This window comes from Homarus americanus, unplaced genomic scaffold (genome assembly GCF_018991925.1).
Source record: "Homarus americanus isolate GMGI-L3 unplaced genomic scaffold, GMGI_Hamer_2.0 scaffold32583, whole genome shotgun sequence".
Classification (NCBI taxonomy): Eukaryota; Metazoa; Arthropoda; class Malacostraca; order Decapoda; family Nephropidae; genus Homarus; species Homarus americanus.
The window spans coordinates 10,130,480-10,155,352 of record NW_024713129.1 but is presented as its reverse complement, the minus strand read 5'-3'; the positions used below and the strand labels follow the sequence as shown (position 1 = coordinate 10,155,352).

Genomic DNA, 24,873 nt, shown 5'->3' with positions numbered 1-24,873 from the left:
CTGCATCCATTGTAAGATATGCCACCAAAATGTAACAAGTGTACGTACTATGACAACACATTCCTGTGATCTCCTGCAACAGTTGGTATATTCTGAATTTATGTCTACCACATTTTGAATTTTTTTTTAAAAAATGCAGCTGAATTTCTGGTTAATACTAAGCTGATGGCCTTTTTATTTTTGCAATGTTTTCAGCCTAAATACCCTGTAGTATATTTCAAGGTCAGTTTTTGTCCTTTTCAGTGACAATAATCATTTGTGTAAATTATTTTTAAAAGAAGTTTAACAAACCCTGTAAACCTTATGTACAGTATGTGTGGGTTTACAATTTACAGCCAGCTTTTCTTCTGGCTGCAGGGCAGACCCCATGCATTGGTAAGGTTTGGAAGGTCTGCCATGGTTTGAAAGGCACATAGCCTAATAGGAGTCTGTACTCTCAGAAATTGCTGTATTCCATACTCTCAGGTTTTGTTTAGTACACCTCCCCCCTCCCCCCACCCAAAAAAAAAAAATAATAATAATAATATGTACAGGAAATGATTATCACCACTGAATAGAGAAGAAAAAAACGTCACCAACCAAATATTTACAAATTTTTTTATACCCTGTACTAAAATTATTTTTGAACACCGCAGTGGACAAAAAATAACAAATAACTCAACAGTTTTCTATATACAGTACAGTATTATCCCAGAAGAGGCCAACAGTAAATGTGTAAATGAGGCAAAAACATGGGTTTGTTTACAGTTATGAAGCTCCAACACACCAACTGTAAATACACAGCTTCTCACAGAAGAATAGGGCTACCAACAGGGGATTTCAACTTTCCAGTGCAAAAAATTCTTTACGCATAGCAGAGGAAAGTAAAATTCTTCCAAATACAGTACAAGCAATAATTTGCAGAAGGTAGGTTTTTTTTGTTTTTTTTTAAGAATGCTGTACCAGCTTAAGTTACGCCAAACTTCATTACACATAAAAAAAAAAATATTTCCAATGAAGTTTATGTGTGTACCGTACTGTACTATTTGAAAATGCATTCCCTACATAAGATTTTTACCTTTACAAAGTATATAACACAAATTAAATTAAAATACTATTTCAAAAGTTTTACTGTACGGTACCTATACATACAATACAATAGAAGAAATAAAATGAAGATTTAAGTGTAGTGAAATGAGTGGGAAAATTATGTAAATACTGTAAACAGGTTTTGTAAGTTACTTGAGTAAGTAGGCAGATGGTACAATATGATTTACCAGAGTAAATGAGTCACATACCAAGTAATCAATCATATCATTTGACAGTACTGTACAGTATCAGTAAAGTATATGTAGAGTATAGATAGTTGTGCAAGGCAGGAAGTTACAACAGGTGGTGTGTTATTTGTATCCACGAGCAGCCTAATATTGTATACATAACAGTGACAGGATAATAAGGATATCCCTTAATGATAAGTCTTGTCAACACTCGAGGCTTGCTCAATGCCTCAATATACATACAGTACATGTACTGTACTAGCTTCCTTGTGTCAGAGTGATTCTTCATGATTTGTTTTATATTAGATTTGTTACAGGTACTTATTAGAAGATATATTTTAGGGGTAAATGACTTAAAAAATGCTATATGTACAGTATACAGTAGTCTTAAGTATCATTTCCATGCATACACCACAGTATTACAGTACTGTACATTTAATAAGTTTAATTTCAACACTACAAAATTTTGATCTTTGACTTTCAGCTGTGACACTGATATTTGACACAGACTAAAATATGGTGTTGCATTTCCTTTAAAGAAAGAGCACCTGAAATGTCACTTAACCCCTTTCATTACAGGGAAGCCACTCTTAATTGGTTTATGCCAGATTATTTTATCCAGCTCAGAGGGGACCCCATACACAAGAGGTTAGTAGACTTTGTCCACTAACTCCTTCACATAGGCGATGCCACTTGGCTAACGTCAGACAATTTTATTCAGCTTCGAAGGGACCCCATACACAAGGGGTTAAGTATCTTTAATGATGCAAAACATCCTCTACAAAATGTTTTAATCATGTTTTAATGTGACCTTCTGCTGTGACCTAGAACTATGCCATAGTCTTGAATTTTGCTTTCTGCACTTCATTTAGTATTTATATACAGGTACACTCATGAAAAATCTTAGAAATACCTTTATTGCTGCAAGAATTATGCACTAAAAAAGGCTATGACCTCAACATCTTGACACTATAGTTTTCTGTTCTACAATTTATCTTACGACGATAAAGTAAACATTCACGATAAGTATTATAAAATACTGTATCTATGATAAGACAAAGTTATAATCTGGATAACAATTTGACTTTGACCTTTAACACAGATTTGAATTTGATGTTCTGTTCTTCCTTGAATGATGACACATTCACGTGAAGCGTCACCAAAAGAGCTTTACAGTATTATAAAAACAATGAACAAATCGCTCTGGGGTTAGGTTGATGGGGTGAGTTGGGGTCGGTGAGTAAGTTTGGGTTGCTGGGGCGGGGGGTGAGTTGGGGCCAGCAGGGGGTAGGCGGGGTGAGTTGGGGCGGGGGTGAGTTGGGGCGGGGGTGGGAAGTTCTTGGGGCAGGGGGGTGACAGGGGGTGGAGGTTGGGGCAGGGGGGGGGTTGGGGCCAGGGGGGTGGGAGGGGGCAGTTGGGGCGGGGTGGGTTGGGGCAGGGGGGTGGAGCTGAGGTTGGGGCGGGGGGGGTGAGTTGGGGCAGGGGGGTGGAGTTTGGGGGGTGGTGGGGCAGGGGGGTGAGTTGGGGCGGGGGGTGGGCTGAGTTGGGGCAGGGGGTGAGTTGGGGCAGGGGGTGAGTTAGCGGGGGGGTTGGGGCGGGGGTGAGTTGGGGCGGGGTGAGTTGGGGCGGGGGGTGAGTTGGGGCGGGGTGAGTTGGGGCGGGGGGGGGGGTGAGTTGGGGCGGGGGGAGTTGGGGCGGGGGTGAGTTGGGGCTGGAGTTGGGGGCAGGGGGTGAGTTGGGGCAGGGGGATGGGGCGGGGGGAGAGCTTGGGGCGGGGGGTTGGGGCGGGGGGGGCGAGGTTGGGGCGGGGGGGGCAGTTGGGGCCGAGGCGAGTTGGAGGTGAGGCAGGGGGGCGGGGGGCGGGTTGAGTTGGGGCAGGGGGGCGGGTTGGGGCAGGGGGCGGGTTGGGGCAGGGGGGCAGGTTGGGGGCGGGGGCGGAGTTAGGGCGGGGGGCGGAGGTTGGGGCAGTTGGGGCGGGGGCTGGGATTCGTGAGCGGGTTGGGAGTTGGGGCGGGGGTGAGGGTTGGGGCGGGGGTGAGTTGGGGCAGGGGGTTGGGAGCCAGGGGGTGAGTTAGGGCCAGGGGGTGGAGTTGGGGAGTTGGGGCGGGGGTGAGTTAGGGCAGGGGTGAGTTAGGGCAGGGGGGTGGTTAGGGGCAGGGGGTGGAGTTGGGCAGGGGGGTGAGTTGGGGCAGGGTGAGTTGGGGCAGAGGTGGGGGGCAGTTGGGGCAGGGGTGAGTTGGGAGCGGGGGTGAGTTGGGGGCGGGGTGAAGTTGGGGCAGGGGGTGAGTTGGGGCAGAAATTGTGAGAGGGTGAGTTGGGAGAGTTGGGGCGGGGGTGAGTTGGGGCGGGGGGGTTGGGGGGGGGCAGGCAGAGTTGGGAGGCAAGTTGGGGCCAGGGGTGAGTTGGGGCAGAAGTTGGGGCAGTGGGTTGGGGCAGAGGTGAGCGGGGGTGAGTTGGGGCGGGGGGAGTTGGGGCAGGGGGGTGGTTGGGGCGGGGGTGAGCAGTTGGGGGCATAAGGGGGTGAGTTGGGGGGGGGGGCGGAGTTGGGGCGGGGGAGTTGGGGCAGTTGTGGAGTTGGGGCAGGGGGTGAGTTAGAGGGTGGGGTGAGTTGGGGCGGGGTGAGTTGGGGGGGGGTTGGGTTGGGGCAAGGGCTAAGGTGAGTTGGGGCGGGGGTTGGGGCGGGGGTGGGGCGGGGGCGGCTGGGGGGCAGGGGGCGTTAAGGGGGGCTAAGGGTTGGGAGTTGGGACGGGGGGTGGAGTTGGGGCAGGGGGGTGAGTTGGGGCGGGGGTGAGCTGGGCGGGGGTGAGTTGGGGGTGAGGGGGCGGGAGGTTAGGGGCAGGGGGTGAGTTGGGGCAGGGGGGGAGTTGGGGTGGGGGTGGAGGCGGGGGTGAGTTGGGGCAGGGGGTGAGACTGGGGGGGAGTTGGGGCGGGGGGAGTTCAGGGCGGGGGAGTTGGAGCCGGGGGTGAGTTGGGGGCGGGGGTGAGTTGGGGCAGAGGTGGGGAGTTGGGGCAGGGGTGAGTTGAGCGGGGGTGAGTTGGGGCGGGGGTGAGTTGGGGGCAGGGGTGAGTTGGGGCGGGGGTGAGCTACAAGGAGTTGGGGCCAGGGGGGTGGGTTGGGGCAGGGGGGTGGGGGGCAGGGGGTGAGTTGGGAGCGGGGGTGAGTTGGGGCGGGGGTGGGGTGGAGTTGGGGCGGGGAGTTGGGGCAGGGAGGTGGAGTTGAGCGGGGGTGAGTTGGGGCGGGGGTGAGCTGGGGCGGGGGGAGTTGGGCAGGGGGGGGTGATTAGAGACGCAGAGGTTGGGGGTGGTGGGAGTTGGGGCAAGGTGAGTTGGGGCGGGGGGTGAGTTGGGGCGGGGGGTGAGTTGGGGCGGGGGGTGAGTTGGGGCGGGGGTGAGCTGGGGGAGTGAGAGTTGGGGGGAGTTGGGCGGGGGGGTGGGGCGGGGGGAGAAGGGGGGGGTGGGGCGGGGGGTGAGTTGGGGCGGGGGTGAGTTGGGGGGGGGGAGCAAGGTGAGTTGGGGCGGGGAGTGAGTTGGGGCCCAGGGGGTGAGTTGGGGCGGGGGGGGATAGGGGCCCAGGGGTGAGTTGGGGCAGTTGGGGAGTTGGGGCGGGAGGTGAGTTGGGGCGGGGGGGTTGGGGCAGGGGTGAGTTAGGGCGGGGGGTGAGTTGGGGCGGGGTGGGAGTTTGGGGGCGGGGGGGTGGAGTTGGGGCAGTTGGGAGTTGGGGCGGGGGTGAGTTGGGGCGGGGGTGAGTTGGGGCGGGGGGGAGTTGGGGGGTGAGGTTGGGGCCGGGGTGAGTTGGGGCGGGGGGGTGAGTTGGGGCAAGGGAGGGGGGCGGGGGGTGAGTTGGGGGCGGGGGTGAGTTGGGAGGGGGTGGTTGGGGGGGGGTGGAGTTGTGGGCAGGGGGATTGGGGCGGGGGTGAGTTGAGGGAAGGGGTGAGGTGGGGGGGAGGCGAGGGGTGAGTTGGGGCGAGTTGGGGCCCGGGGTAAGAGCTGGGGCGGGGGTGGAGCCATGGGGGTGAGTTGGGGCGGGGTGAAAGTTGGGGCGGGGGGGGGGTGAGTTGGGGGTGAGTTGGGGTGGAGTTGGGGCGTGGGGGTGAGTTGGGCGGGGGGTGAGTTGGGGCGGGGAGTTGGGGCGTGAGTTGAAGGAGTTGGGGCGGGGGTGAGTTGGGGGAGCTGGGGGGGGTGAGGCTGGGGCGGGGGGGTGAGTTGGGGCGGGGGTGAGCTGGGGCGGGGGGTGAGTTGGGGCGGGGTGAGCTGGGGGCGGGGGGTGAGTTGGGGCGGGGGTGAGCTGGGCGGGGGTGAGTTGGGGTGGGGGATGAGTTGGGGCGTGATGAGTTGGGGCGGGGGGTGAGCTGGGGCGGGGTGAGCTAGCGGGGGGTACAAAGGGGGGTGAGCTGGGGCAGGGGTATGGGGTGAGCTGGGGCGGTTAGCCAAGGGGGTGAGCTAAAGGAGTTAAAGGGGGCGGGGGGTGAGTTGGGGCGGGGGGAGAGTTGGGGTAAAGAGTTGGGGCAAGAGTTGGGGCGGGGGGCAGGGAGTTGGGCGGGGGTGAGTTAACGGTTGGTAGGGTAGGGTTGGGGCGGGGAGTTGGCGGGGTGAGTTGGGGCGGGGAATTGGGTGAGTTGCATGGGTGAGTTGGGGTAAGAGTTGGGGCGGGGGTGAGTTGGGAAGGGGGGTGAGCTGGGGCGGGGGTGACAGTGAGTTGCTAAAGAGACAAAGGGGGGTGAGTTGGGCAAAGGAGCTGGGGCGGGGGTGAGTTGGGGGCGTGGGGTGAGTTACGGGGGAGTTGGGCGGGGGCACATAGGAGTGGGGCAAGAGCTGGGGGGCGGGGGGGTGAGTTGGGGCGTGGGGGGTGCTGGGGTGGGGTGAATGGGGGGCAAGAATTGTGGGCGTGGGGGTGAGTTACAAGGTTGGTGGGGTGGGGTGAGTTACGGTTGGCAGAGTTGGGGCAAGAGTTGTATGGGGGTGAGCTATGGGGGTGAGTTGGGGCGGGGTGAGTTACGGTTGGTAGAGCTGGGGCGTGGGGGTACAGGGGGTGGGGGTGAGTTAGATTGGTGGGGTAGGGGTGAGTTACGGTTGGTGGGGTGAGTTACGGTTGGTGGGGTGGAACGGTTGGTGGGGTGGGGTGAGTTACGGTTGGTGGGTGGGGTTGAGTTACGATTTGGTAGGGTGGGGTGAGTGGTTGGGGTGGGTGGGCAGTGAGTTACAGTTGGGGGTGTGGGGTGGTGGGCTTGGCGGGTGGGGTGAGTTATTAGTTGGTCAGGTGGGGGTGAGTTATGGTTGGTGGGTGTGAGTTTGCGGTTTGGGGTGGGGTGAGTTACGGTTGGTGGGTGTGAGCATGAGTTCAGGGGTGGGGTGACATGGTTGGTGAGTGGTGGTGGGCCAGGTGGGGTGAGCTACAGTAGGTGGGGTGGTTACGGGCAGGGTGGGGGAGTGAGGTGGTGAGTTACTTTGCTGGTAGTGGGGGTGAGCAGTTCCATTTAGGTAGGGGTGGGGCATGCTGGTCGGGTGGTGAGTTACGGGGTTGGGGTGTGAGTTACGGTTGGTAGGGGCTGAGTGAGTTCAGTTGGTGGAGTGGGGTGAGTCGGTTGGGGGTGCCTGGGGTGGGGTGAGCCGTTGGTGGGGTGGGGAGTGAGTTACGGTTGGTAGGGTGGGGGTGCTGGTAGGGTGGGGTGAGTTCTGGCAGGGGGTGGGGGGTGAGTTCCAAGCAGGTGGGGGAGTTCCGGTTGGGGTGGGGGTTGGGGTGGGGTGAGTTACTTGCTGTTGGGGGTGGCATGGTGGGGTGAGTTACGGTTGGTGGGGTGGGGGTGAGTTACGGTTATGAGCGATGGCTGGTGGGGTGGGGGTGAGTTACGGTTGGTGGGTGGGGTGAGTGGTTGGTGGGGAGATTGGGGTGAGTTACAGTTGGTAGAGCGGCGGTTGGTTGGGTGGGGTGAGTTACAGGTTGGTAGGGTGGGGTGAGTTCAGGGGGTGAGTTCCGGTTGGTAGGGTGGGGGTGTGAGTTGCTGGGTGGGTGGGGGGCTGGTGGGGCTGGTGGTGGGGCTGGTGCTGGTTGCAGGGTGGGGCTGGTAGGGTGGGGGTTGGTAGGGTGGGGGTTGGTAGGGTGGGGTTGGTAGTTTGGGATGAGTTACGGTTGGTAGGGTGGGTGAGTTGGGGTTGGTGAGGTGGGGTGTTGGGAGTGGGGTGAGTGGATGGGGTGTGGTGGTGTGTGGGTTGGAATTGAATGGATGGGTTGGAATAGGTAGGATTTATGTGGGTTGGGAGTCGGTTTTTGTGGGTTAGGATAGGTAGGTTGGTGTGTGTGGGGGTTGGAAAAAGTCGGTTTGTGTGGTTAGGGACAGGTAGGTTGGGGTGTGTGGGGGGGTAGATGAGTTTGTGGGAGTGTGTGTATGTCAAAATTCTGGGGTGGAGGAAGGAAATAAAATATTGTACAGTACTACGAAACCCTACAATCACAACACTAGAGAGAGAGAGAGTCGCATCACACAACTACCCAACATTTGTCGCACTGTCCGAGAATAGCGTCCAATAAGGCAATTCCGAGTTAAAATTACAGATCAGCTCTATGACGTGTATGGAAGAATTTGTGAATGGGAGAAGCGGAGCGGGAGGTTAGTGTGGAGGGAGGACGGTAGATTTTACTTCCCTCCCTGGTGGTGGTGGTAGCAGACCGTTTGACCTCGACACCGTTGTGGGTAGGGGAGACGGGCTTGGTACCTCAATCGCTCAACAGGCCACGTCCCACTCTGCCATATGTTGCCCACATTTGCTCATATTCATTTAACTCTTTTACGGTACGTACTACAATCACCTCACTTGTTTTAATACAAAATAAACAAAAACGTTGACGTAATGTAAGTCAGGTACATTCTCCCACACCAACACAGGTGCTAGTGCCTCTCCCTCTCTTCCATACCTCAACCCAATACAAATTCTTCCAACTTTCACAGCGTTTGATGAATCCAAGCTAAAACTGCAAACTCTTGGTACTTATACAGCCCTGTAGTTACGAATTACACATTTCTGTTTTTGAACCCTACTTACCACATGAATGCGTCATCATTTTCTTATTACTACCGTGTGAGACAAAAAATATATTTCAGGTGGTCCGTAAAATAGAAGATGTGCAGTTTCGTAATATTAAAACTAGTAAGATTAGAAAACATGCGCTAACAGGAAACACAAAGACGCCCACTATGATCTATGCACGGAATGACCAGTCACTGCGGAGCAGCAGACGCGATCCTGTGACTTTAGGCCCGCTTCACACAAGCATGTTTTCCTCGCGCGCGATTTACAAATTAATAAAGCAAGCACGAGACGCTCGCCCTAACGCCTGTACAATACAGTATTCCAATAAGCCGCAAGATGAAAAAACACGCAGAGAATTGCAGAATTCTCTGCGTGTATGGCAATGGAGAAATTTAGACGAGCATGTTTTTCCTCCGTGTATGTATTTTTAAGTATTTGTGTATTACGAATATATATATATATATATATATATATATATATATATATATATATATATATATATATATATATATATATATATATATACATATATATATATATATTATTAAGTCATGGGCTCGTGGGCCGTGTGTTCGAATCCTGGCGGGTTGAGGTGTTGATTCTATATATATATATATATATATATATATATATATATATATATATATGCAAGTAAATCACTGTAGGTGCGCGTGATCTAGGTATATGCTGATAACCACAAGGAAAGAAGAAAACACGAAGTTCCCAAGCGCTGTGTAATTCACATCTGATTTATATATATATATATATATATATATATATATATATATATATATATATATATATATATATATATATATATATATATATATATATATTTCGAATAGAATCTGATTAAAAATAGGTGCCAAAATTTTAGGTTTCGATTTTGAAAATATCGCCATAATAATTCAAGCTTTTAAATGCGATAATAATGCTGAGTACAACAAGCGCATCCGGGTTCCAAGACATGCTAGCATTGCTAGGTCAAGCATTGTTTACCCTTCCGTGTCTCGTGGTGGTCGTCTCACAAGTGCTCCGTTACTAACTTTATTAATATTCAACTTTCACCCTTTTATGGCATCAAATAAGCGTTCACTTGATAGTTTAGCATGCAGTGTGGAAAAGAAGAAAAAGTATGTTTCACGGGATCAATAAATCGTTCAAGCTCAGAAATTTAAGGTAAATATACAATCATGACAGTATTTTTTAATATTCATGTTTTCCCTTTGTCAAATTATAATTTGATTTATAATTGATTTTAGCTTAACTATATAATTTCTAAAATATGTTCTAAAAGTTTTCACATACATGGCACTCAACATCATCTTTTGAGTTGCGTACGTAGCAGAGGGTAGATAGCCTACGCGTCAGACCAACCCCACTATAGTGACAATGATTATACTGAATGGTAATTATTTACAACCAGGTCAATATTTGGAAGTATTAATGAAGATGTGTGTTAAGCAATATTGTACAGTAGTAAAACAAAATATTTTATCACTGCAGGCAGTGTGGAAAAGGGCGGGATAAAGAGGAGGGGAGGAGAGTAGTGACACGACAGATACCAGCCTACCGATGTTTATTCCATTAATAATTCTATGATTTCTGGGGGTCTCTTATATTTAACCGAATTTTTTTTACCCACGTATATGATGGTAATTAAAATTTAAAAGTACTGTACAATATTTTGTATAGAAACTTTTAGTTACGTATTTAAAGTTTCATATTAGAATAAATGTTGTTGAATATAAGTACAGTAATACTTTTAATTTATCATACCTATTGCTTATTGACAGTTTTTATATATGTAAATAATTTGTGTAGCATGTTTTGATACAACAATTTGCTCTGGCGCTTCCATACATCTAAAATTCGATTTTTTTTCTAAAATTCGTATACTTCATGGGCCCACGCAATTCGAATTTTCGAGGTTGCACTGTGGTTCACTGTGGTTATCCGCACACACACACACACACACACATATATATATATATATATATATATATATATATATATATATATATATATATATATATATATATATATATATATATATATATAATTGAAGAACTTATCTTCATCAGCGTTCAGATCTGAATGTGTAAAATGCACCTTGTAATAGTCTAGCTCTGTTTCTTGGATGGAGCCACCATTTGCGCTTTTATTTCGTCTTCAAAACCTTGTTCATCAAGTAGATAATTAATTATCTTGTTTATGTCATGCGCAGATACAGGCGAAATGAAGCGTAAAAAACACGCCTACGTGAACACGAGCCTTCTCACGCGCGAGAAATTACCAGTGTAGGACAAAAATGCTTGTATGAATCTTGCCTAACATCCCCTCACGCTACTGGGCACTCCAGTACAAATCTACTGTTGTCGGAACCACAACCTAAAAATAAAACAATAGTCATATATATATTCTCTAGTGTAATTACACGCTTCCTTACATTCACAACAGAGGCAGTAATGACCCACTAGTTGTTCCTCAGGATGTATTACGTCGGCTATCACTCGGTACATCTTAGTTTTCAATGAGGTATACAAAAAATATATCTGTCGTCTTCCTTCATAATAAGCAAATAACAATTCCCACGTGTTTCGACTGTATCCCCGCTATTTCACAATATTAAGACCCTCTTAAGAAGAGACTAATATTCCACCTCTGCGGGAAATTGTTATGGTGCCTACAGGTGTGTGCGAGTGACACTAACATAACACACCCTCGGTGACTTCAGAACTCGATATCGACCACCCAAACAGTGCGCTGTGGGTTACACGTGTGTGTTTGTGGAGGGATGATGAGGGGGTGTGCGTGGTGTGTTCACAAAACAAAGACCTTGGGAGAGGCCGGCAGCCCTTCATAAGCAAGAGCCTGGGAAAGAGGCTGGCCTCACACCACTTTCTCCCGCAGGGGGTGGACTTGACGCAGAGATTCCAACGCCCCGCAACTAGTGAGACGGTCACGTAAGTCCTCACACAATACAATGCAAAACACACCTGTATTGCAACAGGTGATCCATTATCAAGTCCACATCTAAAGAATTCACCAATATAACTGAGTGACTGGCAAGTACCGGTAAGCAAAATATAATTATTTACACTACCATCCAAGCGTTACCCAAAACAAACACAATGGCTGACTATATACCAAGTTGTATTTTGAAAAATCTTCCGATCAACATACTCGTCTAAGCTCCTTAATAACACAAATGCAAAAAAAATAAGGGAGACCCCCAAGAACTGGACAGGAGCTGCGTCGGCGCGTTTGTGTCGGCCAAGGCCAGACTCCAACTTCTCTCAGTGAATCAATCTGGAGTGACAAGTATTCATAGAACTGACAGACACGGCTGAAATAGTGTGGTTGTGGCGGTGGTGGTGTGGGTGACACGCAGGAACCGACACTCTACACCACCACCGCCTTCACGCTTCACGCTTTGTTGCGATGGCATTACTGTGCCTTCACTCACACCGCCACACCCACATAACACACACACACACACCTCGTTTAAAAAAAGGCCAGCTGGTTGTCGACAGCAGATACACACACAGCCTTTACAATGATACAATATGTAAGCCAATCGATTTATGAAAGAGACTTAGGGGTACTTGTAAGCCCGGACCTACGGCCTAGACAGCAGTGCGTTAATGTTCGAAATAAGGCAGAGTACAGGTATTAGGTTTTATATCTAGAAGTGTAAGTAGTAAGAGTGCAGAGGTCTTATTGCAACTATATCTTGCGCTAGTCAGGCCGCACCTCGATTATGCAGTTCAGTTCTGGTGCCCTTATTATGGAATGGATATCAATTCACAGGAGTCGGTGCAACGAAGAATGACGAAAATGATTCGGGGATTTAGGAACCTTCCATATCAAGATAGGTTAAAGAAACTAAACTTGCAGGGGAGATATGATAGAAGTATTTAAGTGGGTGAAAGGAATCAATAAATGCGATATAAAGTTCTTATAATATCCGAGCAGGATAGGACACGTAGCAACGGATTTAAGTTGGATAAGTTTAGGTTTAGGAGGGAGATAGGAAGGAACTGGTTCACAAATAGAGTGGTGGACGACTGGAACAAGCTTAGCAACTTTGTAGTAAGTGCTGAAACGCTGGAAAGTATTAAAAGGAGGCTAGATAGATTCATGGATGATAGAGTGGTAGTAACTTTCGACAGGAGCTGCCATGCAGAGTCCTTATTTTCTTATGTTAAGTAAATGTGTGGCCGCCACAATGTTAACTAAATTAGGTTAGTTTATAATGGGTTTATTTGGTTGGGAGTGGCGGCGGTAGTCACAATAGTAAAGCTGGTGGTGGAAGTCATGATAGTAGTAGTCAAGGGTATGGTGCCATTAGTAATTGTAGTGGTGGAGTAACTGCTGTTACTTTTGAAGATGGTAATCATGGTAGTGGTGGGGATGGGGAAGGATTCATTTTGGCAACGGTGAAAATGGACCTGTAAGTTCATTATGGTGTTGATGATGGTGGTAAGGGCATAGATGTGATGATGATGGTATGGACATTTTGGTGATGATGATGATGGTAAGGACATTTTGGTGGTGGTGATGTCAAGTTCATTAATGATGGTGGGAATGGGCGTGATAGTCGTGTTAGTTAAGGTTGGGTCATTTTGGTGGTGGTGTTAGTAGTCATGATGAAGGTGATAGGCGTGGTGATGGTAAAGTCGTGTTGGTGATAGTCATGGTGGAGGTGATCAAGGTGGTGGTGATAGTGATAAGTCATGATGGTAGCGATGGTAGGAGTGTTGCGGTAGTGGAGGCAAGATGGTGTGGTAGTCATTGTGATTTGTGATGGTGGGAGTCAGGGTGGCAGTGTTGGTATTAATTATTGTGGTGATAGTTGTAGTAAGAGTATAGGCGATGTAAACGGGGAAACCAGATGAACAACGATGTTATTGAGAAATCCAACTGATAGAAAGATTTAGGAGTAATGATAAGTAGGAATCTTAAGCCAAGTAATCAATGTGTATTTGCTCGAAACAAGGCTAATAAAGTACTTGGGTTCATACAAAGGACTGTTAGTTACAAGACTAGCGAGGTCATCCTAAAACTATACCTTGCGCTTGTGAGACCTCACTTGGATTACGCAGTTCAATTCTGCTCACCGTATTACAGAATGGATATAGAATCCATGGAAAGAATTCAGGAGAGAATGACGAGACTAATCCCGGGCATTAGGAACCTTGAGTACAGAGACAGGTTAAAGCATCTTAATTTGCACTCCCTCGAGAGACGTACAGTGAGGGGCGATATGATAGCCAGGGCTAAACAAAGGGGACATTACAAAGGTACTTAAACTATCCAACCAGGAGCGAACTCGTAACAATGGTTTTAAATTAGACAAATTTAGATTTAGGCGCGAAATAGGTAAATAATTGATTTGGAAATAGAGTAGTGGACGAGTGGAACAGGTTACCAAATATCAACATTAGCTCGAATACGCTGGATAGCTTCAAATATGAGCATTAGGGGTTGGGTGTAAATGGGACTGCCCAGTATGGGCCAATAGACCCGCTGCATTTTCCTCCATTCTTATATCGTGGTGATGGAGTAGTGCTGGTTATAGTGGCAGTAGCAGCGACAGAATCACAGTTATGGCAGTAAAGTCAAGGTGGTGGTGGAGGCAGTAAAGTCATGGTGGTGACGGGGGCGGCGGTAGTCATCGTAGAAGTCAGTAGGTCGCAGAGGACCGTGGGAGTAACGGGGGTAGAAGATTGTGACGCAACATTAGTAATGGACTGCGCCCACCAAATTGCCACTAATTACCATTGTGTTGGGCTCTCTCTCTCTCTCTCTCTCTCTCTCACACACACACACACAATTGCATCACGGCTGTCATTATCTACTAAATACTGTCACATTATAAAAAAAATTACAACTATCTTCAACATTACGCATGACCCAGCAGGCGTGTCATTTCTCCAGACAGGAAATGTAAATTACGTCGATCATATTCCTGAAACACGACATTTATGACACAAAGACAGATGTGCGCTCCCAGTACTCATCTACTTTTCTTGGGTTTGGGAATGACTTGTCACGTATGACTGGGGTTAATAATACAATAGACAGTACTGTACTCTGTTCACTTCACATGCTCCTTGGGAAAGTTTCAAGTCCTTCACTACACTCTTGCATCAACAGGCTTATTAATAAACTGAACAATATCATAAGGCACTACGTGTTCATTAATAGTCAATATTATAAGTAATTAGGAAAATAAAACTGTTACACGATGTTGATGGTTCACCGTATACAACACACAGTAATGCGCAATGGGTCCGTACGAGCTACCTCCCCAACACTGTCTAGTAAACTGAGTGGAGTCAGAGTTGTCAATTCACGCCTCGCTAAGGCCGAATAAGTTACCGCATGTCGCCAGACTCACGAGACGCGATTGACGATATCAAACATTCCTTCAGAATTCAGATACAACGCCTTAGTCTACATGAGTAATGCTTCCTGGAGTGTTGAAATATAATACTCAGTTATCTTATCAACAATTCTTTGAATTTTATTGACGTCGTGGAAGCTTATTGACGAATTTGGGAACAACGTTACAAAGATTCGACACTTCTCGCCCGAAACGTCTGTCATTTACTCTTATATCAATATGATGTGTCCATTCATAATTATACTTTATACACAAAGTAAGTGTAATCCCTGAGCAGTAGCGGCTGGTGATCATCGTCATTATTATGTGGTGCTCATAATAGTGCAATGCCTCAATTGTTTATTGCAAATGTAGCCACCAGTATTAGCACTCTCTTCTAAAACCAAACCAGACATTCCGGAAGCCAATTGTTTTAGAAACACAAGTATGACCAAATATATCCAAATATAATGATTAAATTCTTTGATAAAGTCGACGAAAGTTGATGTTATTTTTCTTTTTTTTTACTGCAATGAAGTAAGAAATGAGGAGTTACAAGGTCAGCTCGGAGTAAACCTAGCAGACTACAGGAGCACACCCTACAGCTGGGGTGACCAACCTATTTGTGTGATGTGATCTACTTTTTCCAGTTACCCTGAAGCGATCTACCAACCAAATATTCACCAATAACACCCCCTTCCCAGAGAGAGAGCGGGAGAGAGTGAGTCAAGCATGGTGACGTTTGCCTCCTAAGATTATCCTAAAGTATTGGTCAGAAGGGATAAGGCCGAGATAAGTATGAATTAAAAATAGCAAAAAGGGGTGAAGACTAGCTTCAAGGGTTAGGTTAGGTTATGAAACATTTCCGAAACACCCAGTATAGTGTAACGACCACGGTCATACACGTCAGTTAACGCCAAAATCAAATGATTCATATTACGCTCAATAGCCCACAAAACGTGTGACTGCTTTTATTTTGAGTCCTCCATCTGAGGAGTCCGTTTTCTCATCACTCCAAGACACCTCAGTCCTCCGTTATCCCATTTTCTCTGACTTATTGAAACCAACCTCTCTATAAAATGAATTTGAATGTGAGAGAGAACACCCTTGTTTTGAGTCAACTTAGATATGTCTGTTTACAGTTGGAACATTCAAGATCCATTGTGAGTGGTGTTGAGCGCCTCAACTGTCCTTACTGTCAGTAAGACTTGTCAAGTAAGCAAGTGTTGAGTTTGCCAGCTAGAGTGGCGTATTTTATGTCATCCGTGGGGATACCCATGAGTTTCTGATCGCTACTGAAGTTGTATTTTGTCGCCTTGACATAAGAGAATCTGATGTTTATAGTTAAGTTAGAGTCAGTTGTCTATTTAAGAAAGTCATTAATTTCCTGAATTATTCTGTCAACCGGTATAATCTCCAAGATCTAACGTCTCCCTGTGAATAGGTCCTTGTTCGCCTCAGGCCTAAATTCGCAGAATTGATGTTATCAACGTGTATATTCCACCTTTTCCTGGCAAGCTCAACCTCTGATTAGATTATATGAATAGACATAGGAAATTATCCTGATAAGGAACACCGGAGTTCATAATTAGATTATATGAATAGACATAGGAAATTACCCTGATAAGGAACACCGGAGTTCATAATTAAGTACAGGTAGTTCTCCTATAACGCGATAATTGTGTTCATGTAAAATATCGTGTTATAGAAAATCGCGTAATAGAAATAACAGGGCTTATGGAGAAAATAGGGTTAGGTGCAGATTACTCGAATTCGAAAAAATTTAGTAGTTAGCCTAATACAAAGGATAGCACAGTCTAAATAAATGTTACATTCATATCTAATAATGAAATCATACAGTAAATGTAACACTTTAGTTGATGGGGGAGAAGGGTGATTTTGAGGTTGATAAAATCGAGCTTCTCTTCAAGTGTTATATCCTTTCTTTTACGATCATCACCGGGAATTCTATCACCAGAACGCTTCTCATTGATATTCTTTACTATATTCACAGTTAATACAGTGGGGTATGCTATAACGAACGAAACTCCTACAACGAACATTATTTAATTTTTTTTTTTCTAATTTATTGTTTTTTTATTACAAATATTAATGATATTCTTTATTTCAGGGGTTTAGATGCATATTTATGCACTTTTTTACAATTTTTACAATTTTATATTATATTTTTCAGTGTTAAGTGGTTGTATTTGGGGGCCTGGAACGGATTAATCCTATAACGAACGAATGCTATAACAAACAAGGTTCTAGAACCAATTAGATTCGTTATAGCATACTCCCACTGTACCACAAAATTGGAGAAATAGTAAGCAAAAATCGCATTATAGCAAACAAGCGTTCGCGTTATACAAATATCGTTCCTAATTCATAAATCGCGTTAAGAGCAAATTCGCGTTATCAAAACACGCGTTATAGCAGAACTCACTGTATACGGTGATCCAAAATGGTAGAGAAGGTATGTTGTTGGTAAGATCGACCTTTCTGGTATGAATATGGAGGCCCAAGCTGCCCCGCGGGTGCACGTATATACCTCTACACGAGGGAGAATCACGCATTCGTGACTCTTCCTCAACGTATCTCCAGGTATGTTCACGTGTGTTCCCCGCCGCCTATTAAGTCAGTTTAACTTAGTCAATTTTGTGAATATCAGTGTTCATGTTTTAACATAGTAACTTCTGTGCCAATTAAGTCGAGTAACGTAGAGATTTAGATATTGGCTGGACCGTGGCCAGACGTATGTTTTGTGTAGTTGAAGTAAATTATTGAGGCATTCGTGACTCTTCCTCAACGTCTCTCCAGTGTGTTGAGCTGAATACTCATCGGCTAACGTGGGTCGGTAACCGGGTTGGACGATGCCGTTAATTCAACAGGATTAAACTGGGAAGTCCGTTTCCTGCAAATCAGGCACCAGCTCCCCGGGGCGTGTGTCGGTCTACAACCGACCCCTAACAGCGATCTTCATTTGTTGTAGAGACCAGCGTTACCCTGGGGCACTCCTCACAGTTACATGGGCCTAAGTATTATTGTATCTTGTTTGCGGGATAACTAGCCGAAATATAGTATCCCAGGTTAAGTATTGAACCACTGAATGAGAGTTAAAAGTGCCATGTTGTTCCTTGCGAATTAAGAGGAGGTATTGTATGTTGCAATAATTGTGGAGTTGTCCAGTGTGTTATGTATTCATCGGTAGTGACCATGAAATGATAATCTGAGAGTATAACGATATAACCAAGAAGTGAAGAGTTAATTTGTTACTTGGTAAGGTAAGACCTGAGGGTCCAGTGATATCTGGTGTATACCCAGTACTGAATATCATTTGGCAGAGTGATAATACCATAATTGTCGATTGAAGTAATAAGTATTTGGAGATATTTAATGAGGTAATAAGTTCTTGAAGTGTTTGATGACTTAATAAATAAATTGCAGTTCTGTTTTGTCTGAGTGAATCTAAGATGCATCTTATCCAATCACTGTGTTAATAAATATTGAATTAGTAATCTACGAGTATCACCACTCTATCCTTTCCCACATTGGTTCTCAGAAAATAACTAACTCACGTGCCTAGAAGCTCGCTACCTAACAGTTAACTAAGAGATATTATATTCTAGAAAAATCCTGGGTGGTGGCAGGTCTACCGGTGTAAGTATAATAAGTGTGGTAATAACAAAGACATGGTTTCCCAGGTTAATCCATGGTTTAGAATATAACTAGAACCAAATTTATGGAAGAGATTATAATATATGAAAGGAAATGAAAAGAAAGAACATTGACTTGGAAAATATAAGCAGAGAAGCATAAGAGTTACTTATATAAGAATATATAAGAATATAAGGTATATAGAGATAAAGAACATATAAGAATATAAGCAAGAATATATAAGAATAAGTATATATGTAAAGAATTGAAGAAGGATAACTATATAAAACAGGACACTCATTGGAAAGAATGCTACAACGAACATAGAAGTATATGAATAAATAAGAAGACTAACAGAAAAATAATATCTGGATGGTAAATTATAAAGAGAGAAAACTCGGCCCGTTACAATAGTTCAGTACATTATAGTGGTGACCAAACTGAACCACATAAATCCAAGTGAATATTCCCTAATTCTCCTACCATCCACCTCTGAAATTAAACACACACTGCTAATCTTTCACTTCCCATTCTCTTAATATTTCTTACCAATTAAGGCCTCAGCAAACCGTAATCTGCTTTTTGCTTGACACTTATTTCCATTCCACTCTCGTTGTCATTGTGCTCCTTATTCTCTGCACCAGAGCTACTTCAAATACAGTATTGCTCTTAAGTATATCATATAATTTTCCGTTACTTCTAATTACAACTTTGCTCCAGAACATCCCCATCTTGACCTCCTTCAACACAGTTTTCTCTCAGAAGAAAATAAGAATAGAGAAACTGCAGCGAGCCTATTGGCCCATATTGAGCAGTCCTGTTTACACCCAACTCCTATCACTCATAAATCCATCCAACCTTTATTTGAAGCTACCCAGCGTATTCGAGTTAATGATGATGTTTGGTAACTTGTTCCACTCATCCACTACTCTATTTCCAAACCAATGTTTACCTATCTCGCACCTAAAGCTAAATTTGTCAAATTTAAAACCATTGCTATGACTTCGTTCCTGGTTGGATAGTTTGAGTACCCTTGTTATATCAGTTTGCTTAACCATGACTTCCATTTATATAGCTCGATCATATCGCCCCTCACTCTACGTCTCTAGAGGGAGTGCAAATTAAGATGCTTAAACCTGTCTCTGTACTCAAGGTTCCTAATGCCTGGGATTAGTCTTGTCATTCTCCTCTGAATTCATTCTAGGGATTCTATATCCATTCTGTAGTACAGTGACCAAAACTGAACCACGTAATCCAAGTGAGGTCTCACAAGAGCAAGATATACAGTTTAAGGATAACTTCGCTAGTCTTGTAACTAATACTCTTTTGTATGAACCTCACCTCACCTGGGACAGCAGTTTCAGACGCTACCTGACCTAGCTTGGAGAAGGACGTGCCCCTAAGTGCTCGTGTTAGTGACCCTAGGAAATGGCCCCCGTGGATCGTTGTGTTGTGGGGGAAGAGGGGCGTTGTGAGGAAAGACGACCCCCTGGCCACTCTGTTAAGTCAGCTTGAGCAGTTGAGGAGAGAGATAGACGTTTTAAAGGGGGAGAACGAAGCCCTCAGGACTGAACTCCTTCAGGTAGGTGTATTGCGAAGAAGGGTCAGGAGGAGCAGGCGTGGAGAGTGGTTGTCTCCAAGGGGACTAGGGTCAGACTCAGGAGAGTTGACCAGGGTGTGGAGTGCAGTAACCCCAACCAAGTGTTGGAGGAAGCTGGCGAGGAAGAGAAGAGGCAGGACGGTGGGGTGCCAGGAGAGAAAAGGGCAGTTGTTCAAACCCTGCCCAGTGGTAAGGTCGTGGTAGTTGGGGACAGTCAGGTGAGGTTCTTAGATAGGACTTTTTGTGCAAGAGATAGGAAATGTAGGACTAGGGTGTATTTTTCTGGGGCTGGGATAGGGCATGTAACTGAGAGGATAGATAGGGTTTTGTCAGGGGAGGGTACCAAGTCAGTAGTGTCTTAGTGTAGGAGGTAACGACATAGGAAAGGTTAGGAGTGAGGAACTTTTCAAGAGGTATAGGGAGGCGCTAGGGAAGGTTAGAGATAGGGGAGGGATCCCGATAGTATGTGGTGTCTTGCCTAGAAGAGGAATTGGTGGTGAATGGCTGTCCAGGGCAATTGCTATACTGTAAATTGCCGACTGGAAAAACATTGTGCAAGCAATGGTTCGGCGTTCATTGATAAATGGCAACCATTCTATGGCAACGACCACCTGTACAGTCGTGACGGAGTACACTTGTCTTGCGCGGGGGCAAAGACGTTGTCTGCATCCCTGGAGCATGAAATTATCACTCCAAAAGGGGGGTTTCGCCAGTAGAGAGAGGTCAGGGTAAGTGGGAGTAAAAAAAACAAGCAAGTCTTGGGGAGTAAAATTTGATACTCAGGACAAGGGATGAAACAGGACTAGAGAAGGGTAGGTTTAAATGTACCCTATACTATACAAACAGTAGGAGCGTTAGAAATAAAATAGACTTGCTAAGAGCGGTTGTATGTACCGAGAATGTAGACATCATAGCAATCACCAAAATTTGGATGAATCTGGCGAGCAAGAACTTTTTATCAGACTACTACATAGAAGGGTACAACCTTTTTTCACAAGAAAGGGTGAAATAGGAACCGAGTCTGTAGGGGTAGAAATTGCAGAAGGAAGAGAAAAACTAATTGTGGGAGTGATTTAAATGCCCCCCCAAATTTTGGGAAAGAAGCAGCTCAGCCCATATGGCAGGAAATGAGTAGGGCAGCAAAATACAACAACCTGTGCATTATGGGGGATTTCAACTTCAGAAATATTGACTGGTACAACATTGTAGGTGACTATGAATCTGAAGACTTCCTAGACGCAGTACAGGGCAAAAATTTAAAACAACTAATTACAGAACCTACTTGAGGTGACAATATATTAGACCTAGTATTAACAAATAAAGAAAATATTATCAGAGATATCACAGTAGGGGAAGAACTAGGGAACAGTGATCACAGAGAAATCAGGTTCACCCTAAATTGAGAAACGAAAAACAATGACAATATGGTCAGAGTCCCAGACTTTCGATCGGCGGATTATTAGGGGTTAAGAAGGTACCAAGGTGAGGTCGCCTGGGAACAGTCAGGTCAGTCCCCGGTAGGAACGGGTAAGGTCACCGGCTACACAACAATTGATCATGACTATAATATATTCACTACCGTAAATTGCTGCCTATAAGTCGACATTTTAAGCTTGAAAAAAATCTCTCCAAAACCAGGGGTCGACTTATACTCAGAGTATAAAATGTGAAGCTGTACTACATAGTGGTAAACAAGTGGAACAGCCTGCCTAACACTCGCTGTGCATCATCTAGCGCAACTCCCGTGACCTGCCGCAAATATTTCCTACTGAAATTCATGTTTGGCAAACTTATTTAACATAGAGATTATAATTAAAATCGTAAATTCCAGTATAATTAGACGAACACAACACCACACGCCATTTTCAACAGCTGATGGACAGTAAACAATCGATCAGAACACCACTAAACCCAGGCGGCCAGGCATACAACTACCCGGTACTACAATATGGGTGCCATCTGCGCAATTTTATGATAGCGCTAAAGATTGTGAGTTCACATACACTACAGGGGCAATGAAAGTTTAATGATACATAATGGCAGTTTATTGAATATACTGTACACACAATGACACCATAATTAAAACCTTAACTCTAAGATAAAAAGTGGGGCCTTTAAAGTCAGAGAGAGGGGAAGTGATCGATGATAGTGAGAAAATAAGCAAAGCATTAAACTGCTACTTATCAGTTTTCACAGAAGAAATTCACGAGGAAATGCCAGAGGTGAAACTGATATTTTGGGGAAATGAAGAAGAGAAACTAAAGAATATCACTATCAGAAAAAAGGATGTTCTTAAGAAGATAAATAAATTAAAGAAGACAAAATTCCCAGGGCCGGAAGAAATTTTCCCTCGAGTTTTGAAAGAGTGTAAGGAACAGATTAGTGGGCTCCTCATAAATTTATTTACAAAATCGTTTGACACGGGAGTTGTGCCAGACTTGTGGAAACAGGCAAATGTAGTACCGTACCCATATTCAAAAGGGAGACAGCATCAGTGTCAAATTACCGGCCGATAAGTTTGACGTCAGTAGTGGGGAAATTTCTTGAATCAATTATAGCAAATAGCATCCTATCACATTTAGAGAAAAACAAATTAATCTACGACTCTCAACATGGATTTACAAAGGGAAAATCTTGTCTAACAAATCTGCTGACGTTTTTTAGGAAAGTCTTCGAGGTAATACTGTAGATATTGGCGAAAATTACTATGTTATTTACTTAGACTTTAGCAAAGCGTTTGACAGAATACCGCATCAGAGGCTTCTGAGAAAAGTTAAGGCTCATGGTATCGAGGGGAAAGTTTTAAATAGGATAAAATCATGGCTCACCGATAGAACACAGAGGGTCAGTGTAAATGGTGTTAAATCTAAGTGGGGTTCCCCAGGGGTCAGTACTGGGCCCACTCTTGTTCATAATCTACATAAACGATCTAGATACTGGGATCAGCAGTGACATAAGCAAGTTTGCGGATGACACCAAAAGAGGGCAGCAAATTAATTCAGGGCAGGAAGCAAATGCACTACAGGAGGATTCAAATAAACTGCAGGAGCGGTCAAAAATATGACAAATGAAATTTAACACCAGCAAGGGCAGCATACTTAATATTGGAAGAACAAATACTGTCAATGTACACAGCCTTAACAACATCAACCTAGAGAAGTCGACTTGTGAAAGAGACTTAGGGTTATTTGTAAGCCGGGACCTACGGCCTAGAAAACAGTGCGTTAATGTTCGAAATAAGGCAAACAGAGTACAGTATTAGTTTTTATATCTAGAAGTGTAAGTAATAAGAGTGCAGAGGTCATGTTGCAACTATATCTTGAGCTAGTCAGGCCGCACCTCGATTATGCTGTTCAGTTCTGGTGTCCTTATTATAGAATGGATATCAATTCACTGGAGTCGGTGCAGCGAAGAATGACGAAAATGATTCCAGGATTTAGAAACCTTCCATATGAAGATAGATTAAAGAAACTAAACTTGCATTCCCTAGAAAGACAAAGAGTTCGGGGAGATATGATAAGTATTTAAGTGGGTGAAAGGAATCAATAAAGGAGATATAGATAAAGTTCTTATAATATCTGAGCAGGAAAGGACTCGTAGCAACGGATTTAAGTCGGATAAGTTTAGGTTTAGGACGGAGATAGGAAGGAACTGGTTCACAAATAAGGTAGTAGACGAGTGGAACAAGCTTAGCAACTTTGTAGTAAGTGCTGGAATACTGGAAAGTTTTAAAAGAAGGCTAGATAGATTCATGGATGATAGAGAGTGGTAGTAACTCTAGACAGGAACTGCCATGCACAGGCCAACCGGCCTATTGCAGACTCCTTATTTTCTTATGTTCTTATATTAGCCTTATTTCGAGGAAATACACATTGTTGTCTTGGTTTAAGATTCCTACATATCATTACTCCTAAGTCTTTCTCACAGTCGGATTTCTCTATAACAACGTTGTTTATCTGATATCTGGTTTCTCTGTTTACATCACCAAGACTAAGTACTTTACATTTGTCCTCATTAAATTTAATTTGCCATTTTTCGGACCATGCGAAAAATATATTTGGATCTTCCTGTAGTTTTGCAGAGTCCTCATCAGATTTAATTACACGCCCTATTTTAGTGTCATCAGCAAATTTACTTATGTTGCTGTCTACACCTATATCTATGTTGTTTGTATATAATAAATAGTAATGGTCCAAGTACTAAGCCTTGGGGTACTCCACTAGTGACGTTACCCCAATCGGATTTAGTGCCTAATGCTTAATCGCTGTTTCCTATCCTGTAACCAAGCCCTTATCCATTTTAAAACATCTCCTCCAAATTCTGTGAGTCTCCACTTTTCGTAATAGTCTTTCATGGGGAACTCTGTCGAAGGCTTTGCCAAAGTCGAGGTATCCCACATCATAATCGTGTCTGTCATCCACTGATTCAAAAACAGTTGAATGTTAGTAGATTTGTCAGACATAAATGCCCACTAACTCTCCTTACTTTTCTCAGTGCTACTACAGCATGCAGTCTACAAGATATTTAGGTAAGGTTTCCTTGGCTACTCTGTGGTCCAATTGATCGTTCATTGTTCCATTAACTTATAACCAGTTTTAGACATCTGAAATATTTTATCTTCATTCAAGCTAACACTCATTTTTCCTTCTTTCCTTCGCTGCTTGATTTAATTAATCACTTTATTTTTGTTTATGTTCACAATTAACTTTCTCCCATTACACACTCTTCCTAACTCATTCATCTATTAGCTATTCTTTAGAATCACACACACAAAAAAAAATGACAACTGCAGGTGAGCTAAATCACATTCCACATGCATTTACCACACTTGCTCTCCCATCCATTACTCCAGAACTACCATGGTGATATTACACATCCTTGATATGCTAACAATTCCGGGTGTCAAAGAGAAACATTTCATATTTTCACCATATATTGCACTT

At 45.0% G+C, this 24,873-nt stretch overlaps 1 protein-coding gene across 9 annotated transcripts in view; it reads right to left on the bottom strand.

Moving 5' to 3' along the window:
- LOC121866734 overlaps window positions 1-24,873 on the bottom strand; it is a 104,876-nt gene that overhangs the window by 74,897 nt on the left and 5,106 nt on the right. The window contains exon 1 of one of the 9 annotated variants that reach the window (XM_042366444.1): window positions 14,565-14,610. The exons of 6 other annotated variants lie outside the window; for them this stretch is intronic. The gene's annotated coding sequence lies outside the window, so the exon portion shown is untranslated. 2 more of the 9 variants (XM_042366451.1, XM_042366455.1) reach the window with 2 other exon arrangements.